Raw genomic sequence first — 11301 nt, forward strand, 5'->3', positions numbered from 1 at the left:
TCCCTGCTGAAGCCGTTACTGAACGCTCCTAAAACCGTAATGAGAACACATTTTGTTGTTACTCAAAAGCGTACAGTTTCCTTGTAAAACAAGAGGAGTATGCTTATTCTCTAGAAATTTTAGCTGCATTAAGGATCAAACACACACACACACACACACACACACACACACACACACACACGCAAACAGACACACACACACATACACACACGATGTATCACGCACGCACGCACACCCATGCTCACGAGCACACGCACGCACACTAACACACACACACACACACACACACACACACAGACACACACACACTGACACACACACACGCACATACACACACACACGCACACAAACACACACACACACGCACACACACACACACACACACACACACACACACACATACACACATTCACTCGCACACACGCACGATTGCATGCACTCGAGTACGCAAACACAAACACGTACACTCGCATACACGCGTCCGGCGATCACTTTCGTTAATTTGACGGCAACCGGAACACCTGAGGTATTACCCCGCGCGCTGGCATCTTGAAAGCGAGTTACATCTACGCTTCCAAGATAAGTTCATTATTCGTGTCATAAGTGTTGGTCTGTCTGTCTACCGAAAAGACCACTGGGTCGACGTACCAGTGAATGTAACGTTTTGTTTTATCAATATGTTTTTGGAATCAGGGACCGACAAGGAATAAGATGAAATTGTTTTTAAATCGATTTCGGAAAATTAGTTTTAATCATAATTTTCATATTTTTAATTTTCAGAGCTTGTTTGTAATCCAAATATAACATATGTATATGTTTTTGGAATCAGAAAATGACGAAAAATAAAATGAAATTGTTTTTGGATCGTTTAATAAAAAAATAATTTTAATTACAAGTTTCCGATTATTAATGACCAAACTCTTTCATTAGTTTTTAAGTCACCAAGCTGAAATGTAATACCAAAGTCCGGCCTCCGTAGAAGATTGCTTTGCCAAAATTTTAATCAATTTGATTGAAAAATGAGGGTGTGACAGTGCCGCCTCAACTTTTACAAAAAGCAGGATATGACGTCATCAAAGGTATTTATATTAAACAAAAAATGAAAAAAACGTCCGGGGATATCATTCCCAGGAACTCTCATGTCAAATTTCAAAAAGATCGGTCCAGAAGTTTAGTCTGAATCGCTCTACACACACACACACACACACACACACACACACACACACACACACACACACACACACACACACACTCACACATACACCACGACCCTCGTCTCGATTCCCCCTATATGTTAAAACATTTATTCAAAACTTGACTAAATGTAATGAGTAAAAAAAATCAAAAGTATTCAAATAACAAACAAATCAACTAGGAAGTATTCGCTATGCACATAAAGGAAGTATAAGTAAGCTATAATTGAGACACCACAGTCAAGTAGTACTACAACGGGGTCTGTGAGTGCCCGAAAAGTATATGCTTCGAGACTCTCAAAAATCATATACGAACCAGTACATACACTGCCAATAAATCAGTCGTGTTTTCAGGTGACACGGGAGAACAAAAAGGTCAGGCAGTTTTTGTGAGATAATCTGAGCAAATACAGATTGTTGAATTGCCTAATTTTACAACCCATGCTAAAGTTCTCGCGACTTGAAGGTTGTAACCTCCAATAACTAGGTTATGACTACTACCAATTTACACCCTTCTGAATGCTACTCTTACACTGTGCCGAATTGCCCTTGCGAATAGAATTCGCCAATAGTTCGTAATGATGGGGACATGGTCGCAAGACATTCGTAAATGTTCTCAACCAATCGCCACCATTCGTCACACCCACAACATTTTCATAAACGCAAGGATATTCGGCACAGTGTAAGAGCAGCATAAGGAAGGGGGAAAACCTACCTAGCGGACGGTATATTTTTTGTCTTTTTACTACAATCCTTAAATAGTATGATATTTGTACACATCTTTTTACTGTATATGATAAATGGCATAATGTTTTATACAAAAAAAAATTAATATGTTAATTAGAATGAGCACAGGATTGTTTTTATGTGAAGCTGTGTATGACTGTAACGGAAAATTGCATAGTCTGCTTTTACAAAGATAGGTAACAAAGTATGTGATAAAGGTGTTAAACACTTGTCACAAGCAGTTCTGACTTGTTGCTCTGGAAGCTAAACCGATAACTTTTTTTTGCTGATACTATATACGACCTTGTCACATTAATGGCATTCTGGACAAAATGTAATTTAAACAAAAGTTTAAAAAAAACCGTATCTTCCATACCATTTGTACTAGCCACAAAAATGTCGGTTCGGCTTCCTGCGCATGCTTTAAATAATTGATGTGCAAAACTGGAACTTTCTATTGTGAATAGAGTTGAGATATCTTTAAAAAAAAAAAACAAGCAACAATGTTAAACAATTCGTTAACTTTTTAACCACATATTTTACAAGAAACTGTTCAACTTACACACACACCTTGCATACAGTTGATAATCACACGTACAAAAAACGTGCTCACACTTTGTAGACAGCGGTTGAATGCGCGAGTTACTTCCCCTCTACAGGGAGTAATGATTTGCTGGATGTGGCAATAGTACGTGACCGTCAAGCAATCTTTTGTTTTGGTATAATTCTCGATATTTTCTGTCCGAAGAAGACAAATTTGACATCTGACCCCCTCACTAATGACTGAATATCTTAAAAAAATTACACAAGATAACACAAAACGGTTTTCTGCGCGTGAAATTTCAGCCATGTGTGTATTTAAAAAATGGCATTGCAAAACGAAACACAACAAAGGTTATTATTCATAAAATCTCAGGTATAGTAGGCTTACCGACCAATTTCTAATAGCGACTGGCGGCATGCGGATTTCTTTCTTGCTTGACTTCTGATGATGAATCGGTCAAAAACTCACACAACCATGCTGTATTTAAAGGTCTTTGTCTATCATATTTATACCGAAATCGCCATTTGACCATTAAAATGCAGAGTCTATTATCTACAAATATCAACAATACACACTTTCTGGAAGAACGAAGCCAGTGTAGCCGTTTGAAAATTCATTGTAGTATTCCAGCGTAGTACTCATAGTAGGATATCCTTATTTGGAAAATGCCAAGCGCAAAACTCCTCTCAAATCCCGTGCATTTCGTGCGTTTAAAAAAAAGCGTGGACAGCGCTCCAGTGTCAAACTGTTGCTGCACTTGTTTGGGCGTGGCTATAAGCATAGTGACATGAATTTGATTGGTCAGTATTTTTAGGCAAAGCACATGTTCTCAGCAAACAGAAAACAAAATATTGGAAGCGTGAGTCACGCTACCCCCAACTTTTTTTATTTTGTTTTACATATATTTTGTTTCTATAATTTTTTTCCCCATGGTTCATTCATCATTTGACATAATTTTGTATCGAAATCTAACCATAAGATTATTGAAAAAAAGCAAAAATGTAGACGACCACCTTTAAGGTCAACTATATTTTGAGCTACTTATATTGGAGAGAAAATTGAAAAGACGAGAAATGAAATGGAAAGCCAGCTTTTATTTAAACAAAATGCTCAAGAAGCGGAACGGAAGGAATTCTTGCTGGACGATGTACAGCTATAAGTAAATACATGTATCTGACGGAAAAAAACCCAGTCAAAATAGATTAAAAACCTGGTTGTAGGGGGTCTACGAATATTTGGTGAGACTAAGACCACGCTCACCTGCGCCTGTGTAAGTACAACAACAAACTTCAATCCCCCCTCCCCCCCCCCACCCCACCCCACCCCACCCCCCACCCCACCCCCTCCAAGAAAAAGAAACCGACCGACAGTCACGACCGCCACGACAGCCCGTCACGACCGTCACTATTTGTTTGGCCTCGTCATCGAAATTACTCTTCCTGTTATACGGTTGCATTCATAAACCGTTTGGAGTGCGAGTTCGGCTGAAAAAATCAACCCACACAGTAACGGAAGACAACAAAATAATGCATGACGAATGGGTTTCACTCAGTCAGTGTATAAGGCGTGCATTTTCAAAGAGCTAGACAAGTGTGAGTACAATCTCTCTCTCTCTCTCTCTCTCTCTCTCTCTCTCTCTCTCTCTCTCTCTCTCTCTCTCTCTCTCTCTCTCTCTCAGACTCTCTCTCTCTCTTTATATATACACAAACAAATATGGAAAAAATAACCAAAACAAGCCTTCAAGAATTCAATATTATGTTGTTTATATGCGTGCGGATGTGTTAGTGTGAATGTAAAGGGCACGTTGTAAGATTAGGCCCTTGGCTTAAAATGTTTACGCTTTATGTCAATAAAATGTTCTAAGTCTAAGTCTAAGTCTCTCTCTCTCTCTCTCTCTCTCTCTCTCTCTCTCTCTCTCTCTCTCTCTCTCTCTCTCTCTCTCTCTTTTTTTTTTTGAATTTTTTTTTTTTTGGGGGGGGGGGGGGGGGTTGGAATGAAGTTTGTTTCTCTTGGCATGTCTTCTGTACCAACGCTGAACGATTATTACTTGCAACATTGGTGTCCCCTTTATTTATGACTCACTTCTCAGAAGGATTTTTTTCTGTCGCCATTCACAGTGTGTTTGTTTACTCAAAGGTATTTCATCATGCATTTAATACTTATGTATTTTTCTTGTTTGATGAATGGGTTTTTTAATCTTTATGTGTTTGCGCATTTGTTTGTTTTTAACACTTATATATTGTAGAATCATTAGATTTGTCCTTATCGTGGGTGAGGGCTCTTAGCTTATTCCATTACCGTCCTTTATAAAGATCTTGTCTCGTCTCATCTCGTCTCGTCTCGTCTCGTCTCGTCTCGTCTCGTCTCGTCTTGTCTGGTCTTGTCTTGTCTCTCTGCAAGGCTTAAAGCAAGGCTGTGTAGCCTCGCCAACACTTTTCTATTGATTGATCAACGAACTGGTGTATGATATTACTAGATGATTACCCGCTTCGCCGGGATGATCGCGAGACGGAGTATGAATACCCGGCTTCGCCGGGAAGAAGTAGAGCCGACTAAGCCGGGTGAGTTGCGCACCGTACGCCGGCTTCGCCGGGTACCCGCGATTGACGCCACACGAAGGAAGGGAGATAAACGCACAAAACACTGGAGAAGATAAGGAAGAGTTACTGGGAATGGATGTACAGAAAAACCATACAAACCAAAATCGGTTCAGCGCTGCGCGCTGAGAGCACGTGTTGAAAATTTTCATCGACCAGATTGTGTCCGGGGTCTACCTGAATATGCCCACCAAATTTGAAGCAGATCCATCGAGAACTTTGGCCGTGCATCGCGAAGTGACAGACAGACAGACACACACAAGCCGTATATAGATATAGAAGATACGACGAGGCAGAAATTACATACATGAGTTGGAAATATTTGCACTACTTAATGCTGACGACATTGCGCTGTTATAATCTGCTGAAAGGTATTTATCGAATTATGATCATAACGTCCACAGTACTTGACAAACTGCTCTTGCAGAGGCTTTGAGTATGCGTCTGTGTGTGTGTGTTGCGAACAAGTGAAGAATATGACTTAGTCCTTGCGAATATTAGGAGCATGTTGCTAATATTCGCAACAAGAGACGAATGGTGGCGAATTGTATACACACGTGTTAAAGTAAGTCCAATGGGAGAAATAATCATTGACAAATATGTTTGTCATTTTGCCAAATAAATTTAGCTAAGATTTCCTAATGTTAGCAAACAGAGACTGTTATAACCTAAAGCGGAGGTTTAGCATCCTTGAAATAACTCACCGCTTCCGTTGTGTACGCTGATGCCTGTAAATTCCGCGTACCAATAGTTCCAACATAATAATAGATGTGACGTTTTTCAGTGTATAAGAGAAAGAAAGATCAAAAGAACGCTCTCCGGCAAACAGTTGTACAAACCGGTGAAGGGTGAGCATGAGCCGCACTCTTCCGTGCATTTGGTTTGTTTTCAAAATTACTTTGTAAAATGATGCATGGGTTTGTCGTTTCAAAACTTTCAATGAGTCTGCAAAGAGCGGATTCAGCACGGGGAGGTAGTTGCCCGCTGCAACATGTTTTGATTGTTAAAAGCATAGTACGCCTCCCGTAAACCATCTCATATACTGTCAGGCTTTTACAGACAGGACAAACACCCTTCCATTTAAACACTCACCGCTTGAGAACATCCTAGGTGCCTTCCTTAAAGAGCGAGCAATTTTCAAAGAATTTATTTTTGCGTGGTTTATCTTACCCCTGAGCCATCGTTAACCCGTGTGATCCAGTTTCCCTTTTACACAATGTAGTCGTCAGTTAGTAATTTGAATGCAACTCGATGTGAGCTTATCTGCAATAGCACGTTATTATGTACCTCTGACTATGCACGAAACAAACGGCTGTGGTTCACAAGAACTCTAGCGATGGCTTTTGACTGTTCAGAGGAACTGGCGATAGGCATAAACCGTCGTCTGCTACGAGAACCACGACCTTGCGTGACCCTGCTTCCGGTCTTTTCTTTTTTCAAACTTTCAAAACTTCGAATTGTACTGATCTTGTCTTGATGAAAAAAGAATTCTTTTATGATTTAAGAATGTTTGTGTAACAAGCTGTCAATTTATTATTTAGATTTTAAAAGTTAGGTCTAGCGCCAAAACGCACCACGGTCCGATTGTCTGACCAGACAATCCGAAAAATTAATTCTTTGAAAATTGCTCGCTCTTTACGTAGGGCACCTAGGATGTTCCCGTTCGGTGAGTGTGTAAAAGCCTGACAGTATCTGTGATGGTTTACGGGAGGCGTACTGTGCCTTTAAGTTTCACTGTGCGAAAAGAAAAGGGGATAGGGCTTATGAAACTCACCATTCTTCCGAGTCATGCGTGTGGACGCGGGCACTGTTTCCTTGTGGATGCCATGCAAGTTCGCAGTTCATTGTAACACCGCGACCAAAGTGTTCCGCCCTTCACTGGTTTTTTGGTGCTGCAATCAGATCCAAGAACTCTCATTAGTTGTATAGCATGCTGGTATTGTACAATAATAAAACACTTGACTTTGAGTTTTGTGTGTGTGTGTGTGTGTGTGTGTGTGTGTGTGTGTGTGTGTGTGTGTGTGTGTGTGTGTGTGTGTGTCTTTCTGTCTGTGTGTGTCTGTATACAGTATGTGTGTGTGTGTGTGTGTGTGTGTGTGTGTGTGTGTGTGTGTGTGTGTGTGTGTGTGTGTGTGTGTACTGATCGTCATAAAACATTACATACAAACTGCCAGATGATATACCAAGACCGTTTTTCCTTGTTTTGATAATTGACTGATGACGTCATATCCGGCTTATAGTGAAAGTTTAGGCGGCACTGTCACGCCCTCATTTTCGATTAAATTGATTGAAATATTGGACAAGCAATCTTTAACTATAATCCCGGACTATGAGATTGCATTTCAACTTGGAAGCTTCAAAATTATTAATGCGTTTATTCATTAAAAATCTGAAAATTCTAATCAAAATTAACATTTGAATATTCGATCCCAAAATGATTTCATCTTGGTCGGTATCATTCCCCGATTCCAAAAACATATAGATATCAGGGGCGGATCAGTTGCTTTGTAAGGGGGGGGGGCACTTTCAATCGAAAGTGAATGTGATGGGCGCAAAGCGCCCGAATATGCTAGGGGGGTCCGGGGGCATGCCCCCCCCGGAAAAATTTTTGCCCAAAGAAGCAAAATGGTGCCATCTGGTGCCATTTGAACTTAGAAATGGTCATAGAATCAGCATAGAAAAATTTTTTTTTTTCTTCTTCTTTTTTTTCTCTTTTTTTTCGGGGGGGGGGGGCACGTGCCCCCTGTGCCCCCCCCCCCCCCTCGTCCGCCCCTGGATATGTTATGTTTGGACTAAAAACAAGCTCAGAAAGTTAAAAAGAATAAAGAAAAACGCGATTTCCTGTTAAGCACTCTACGCTACTGCGCTATACTCGCTTGTCACTTAAAGCGATCAGCGGCTGGTGCAGTGTGTTCAATTTCACTCTATGAGTTCGACAGATTGACTAAATGTATCAATTTTGCTTTTTGCGACTTGTATTATTTACTTATCTGTCCTAGCCTACCAGTCAATTCATGTTAAAATATTTTTGCGGAAAATTAACAACACTTTTTTTGGACACGTTTATTTTCACCTAGTATAAGGCGTAAAATCATATTACTTTATATGCCCATATACCATATTTTTTAGTGTGTGTGCCTGTGTGGGTGTGTGTGTGTGTGTGTGTGTGTGTGTGTGTGTTAGTGTGTGTTAGTGTGTGTGTGTGTGTTATTGTGTGTGTGTGTTAGACGGTGTGTGTGTGTGTGTGTGTGTATGTGTGTGTGTGTGTGTGTGTGTGTGTGTGTGTGTGTGTGCGTACCGTGCCTTGTTTTAATTTGACACTTATAAGACGCGATTGCTCAACAAATAAGTTTTACTTTTTCTTTTGAATAAACTCTACATATTTATGTATCCCCAAAACCCAAGGCTCACAAACGAGACGAAAGCTTCAAATCGGGCAGAAAATGTGTTTCGATGCTATAACGGCAGTGGATTCTCAATAACCATTCTTAGATAGTAAAGAAAGTTGTTTCTCGAAAATGCATTTCAGTAATCACGGCAGTGGATTCTCAAAAACCACTGTTCGATAGTAAAAAAAAGTTATTTCTCGGAAATGCATTTCGGAAATCACGGCAATGGTTTCCCAAAAACCACTGTTCGATAGTAAAGACAGGGGTTTCTCGGCAAGGCAGGTCAATACTATCGGCAGCGTTTTCTCAAAAATCCAGTTCGATAATAAAGAAAGCGGTTTCCGGGAAATGTATTTCGGTACTAACAGCAGTGGTTTAAAGAAAGCGGTTTCTTGGAAATGCAGAACGATACAAGCGACAGTGGTTTCTCAGAAACAGCTATCCTCTTTGCGTATGGCTAAAATAAGAACGAGACGAAAAAAGAAACCCCGATTAGTGTCCACGTTACATTGGGAATTTCCGGAAACAAATATTGAGACAGCAGACGAGGCATGCACGTTAAACTGGGCTATTAATACTATTTTAGTCACGGGTGATAGCCGTAGTGGTATTGATTTATTGGTTTATGGCAGTGCCGCGAGTTACTACTCAGTGATAACGATGATGTGATAAGTACGGGGAGGAACAAGTGATGTTGTTGCAAAAAGAACTTGAATGGATAAGAGGCAAAATTTACTCAACAAGAGAAAACGGTAGAGTGTGAGAGAGAGAAGGATTAATTTAACAAATGTATACGTTCTTCTTCTTCTTCTGCGTTCGTGGGCTGAAACGCCCACGTGCACTCGTGGTTTGCACGAGTGGAAATTTACGTGTATGACCGTTTTTACCCCGCCATTTAGGCAGCCATACGCCGCTTTCGGAGGAAGCATGCTGGGTATTTTCGTGTTTCTATAACCCACCGAACTCTCAGTGACATGGATTACAGGATCTTTTTCGTGCGCACTTGGTCTTGTGCTTGCGTGTACACACGGGGGTGTTTGGACACCGAGAAGAGTCTGCACACAAAGTTGACTCTGAGAAATAACTGATCTCTCGCCGAACGTGGGGACGAACTCACGCTGACAGCGGCCAACTGCTAGGATACAAATCCAGCGCGCTACCGACTGAGCTACATCCCCGCCCCATGTATACGTTAAAAACATATAAGAACTTTTTTGTTTAAATAGTCCACCTAAACACGCACACGCATCTCCACACACAGAGTAAATGAACAGCAAAAGAAAGAAAGAAAAAAGAAAGTTTGTTATCCAGGACAGCGAAAATAAATTTTAAAAATCAGGAGCTGAAATAAATCAATACAGAAATAATATTTAAAAAAAGGGGGGGGGACGAATTAAAACTATTTAAATAACAAAAAAATGAACAGAGAATCGAAAGAAGCTTTGTGCCTAAAATACAGTGTATTTTTTGCACTGCAGGAAGTATAAGCAGGGTAGAACTAGGTCGTGGCTACTAATAACACCCTCTTTACTGACCAATTTCTAATGGTGACTGAATCAACGCCAACTCAGCTACCCTAGAGGGAAAACAGGGCTTCCTCTCAAGGTATTTGTCATGGGGTCAGTAAGATAAGTCAAAAGCAACACGACTTTCGCTATAATATGCTGATACCATCTTTCTCAATGTTAACAGAAAGAGAGAACTTTAATTCTTACTGACCCTATCACAAACTGCGGCCCGCTGAAAATCTGCTTTGTAGTATTGACCAATCGGTCCGAAAGCAGAATTTAAGCAGGCAAAATTCTGCACAAGAGCAGCATTCACCCTGTCAGGATCAATAGCAGAGACTTTCCTGAAAAACAAAGGCAGATGTGCTCGCTACTCGTTTCTCTAACGTGTAGACTGCAACAGACAAAACTCCCTTAATTCCAAGAACAAAAATATAATGCTATGAATGCGCTGTAAATGCGACATGTTACACTCACAAAAACATTCTCTACAGAACGTGTTAAAAATAGATTATGTTTCTCGTGATAAGGCCCCCCAAAACATCAATGTTTCCGAATCCACGACCGATACCCTTTATTTCCTCCGGACCGCAAAACAAATGCGTCCCTTCAAAAAACATATCAAGTACTTATGATAACACTTTTTTTTTTAACTGTACCGACATTGAGTAACCGTTCGCACGATTCTCTGCCAATCAAAAGCCACACGCGCTGGTGAAAATATAAAAACAAACTTCAATCGCCCCCACCCCCATCCCGAAATGAAGTAACCAACCCCCCGACCCTTGGATCAGTCTTGCCATCGGTAACAAACGTTTTCTTTCGCTGTAACTCTTTATGTTTTGCACTTTGCATTCATAATCAGTATGAGTTTGAGAGTATTGCTGCGACGAATACTCCCACACAAGACGAATAATTCTGGGCGGAAGTGTTTCGCTCAGCCAGTACACTATAGGGCGTGCATTTGGAAAGTATCTATACTACGTGTGAGTACAATCTCTGTCTCTGTCTCTGTCAGTCTCGCTCTGTCTGTCTGTCTGTCTGTCTGTCTGTCTGTTTGTCTCTCTGTCTCTCTGTCTGTCTGTCTGTATGTCTCTCTCTCTCTCCCTCTCTCTCTCTCTCTCTCTCTGTCTCTCTCTCTCTCTCTCTCTCACACACTCTCTCCCTCCCTCCTTCCTTCCTTCTCTCTCTCTCTCTTTCTCTCTCTCTCTCTCTCTCTCTCTCTCTCTCTCTCTCTCTCTCTCTCAGATTTGTTTCTCTTTAAATTTTTTTCCTTCTTTTTTATTGGGGTGGCGGAGGGGTGGTGGTTGAAGTTTCCTTCTCTTGGTATGTCTTATGCTTTTA

The 11301-nt window shown here is 40.8% G+C and overlaps 1 long non-coding RNA gene across 1 annotated transcript in view; it reads right to left on the reverse strand.

The window, feature by feature from the left end:
• LOC138946362 (uncharacterized) overlaps nt 1–10220 on the reverse strand; it is an 11674-nt gene extending 1454 nt beyond the window's left edge. The window contains exons 1-3 of the long non-coding RNA XR_011449243.1: nt 10169–10220; nt 6835–6952; nt 1–28 (exon numbers count right to left, since the gene is read on the reverse strand). The exon at nt 1–28 is cut by the window's left edge and continues 99 nt beyond it. This is a non-coding gene — a long non-coding RNA (uncharacterized lncRNA). The remainder of the gene's footprint in view (nt 29–6834; nt 6953–10168) is intronic.
• Nucleotides 10221–11301: the final 1081 nt, after the last annotated feature.

The sequence above is a fragment of the Littorina saxatilis genome, linkage group LG13 (assembly GCF_037325665.1).
Source record: "Littorina saxatilis isolate snail1 linkage group LG13, US_GU_Lsax_2.0, whole genome shotgun sequence".
In the NCBI taxonomy this organism is placed as follows: domain Eukaryota; kingdom Metazoa; phylum Mollusca; class Gastropoda; order Littorinimorpha; family Littorinidae; genus Littorina; species Littorina saxatilis.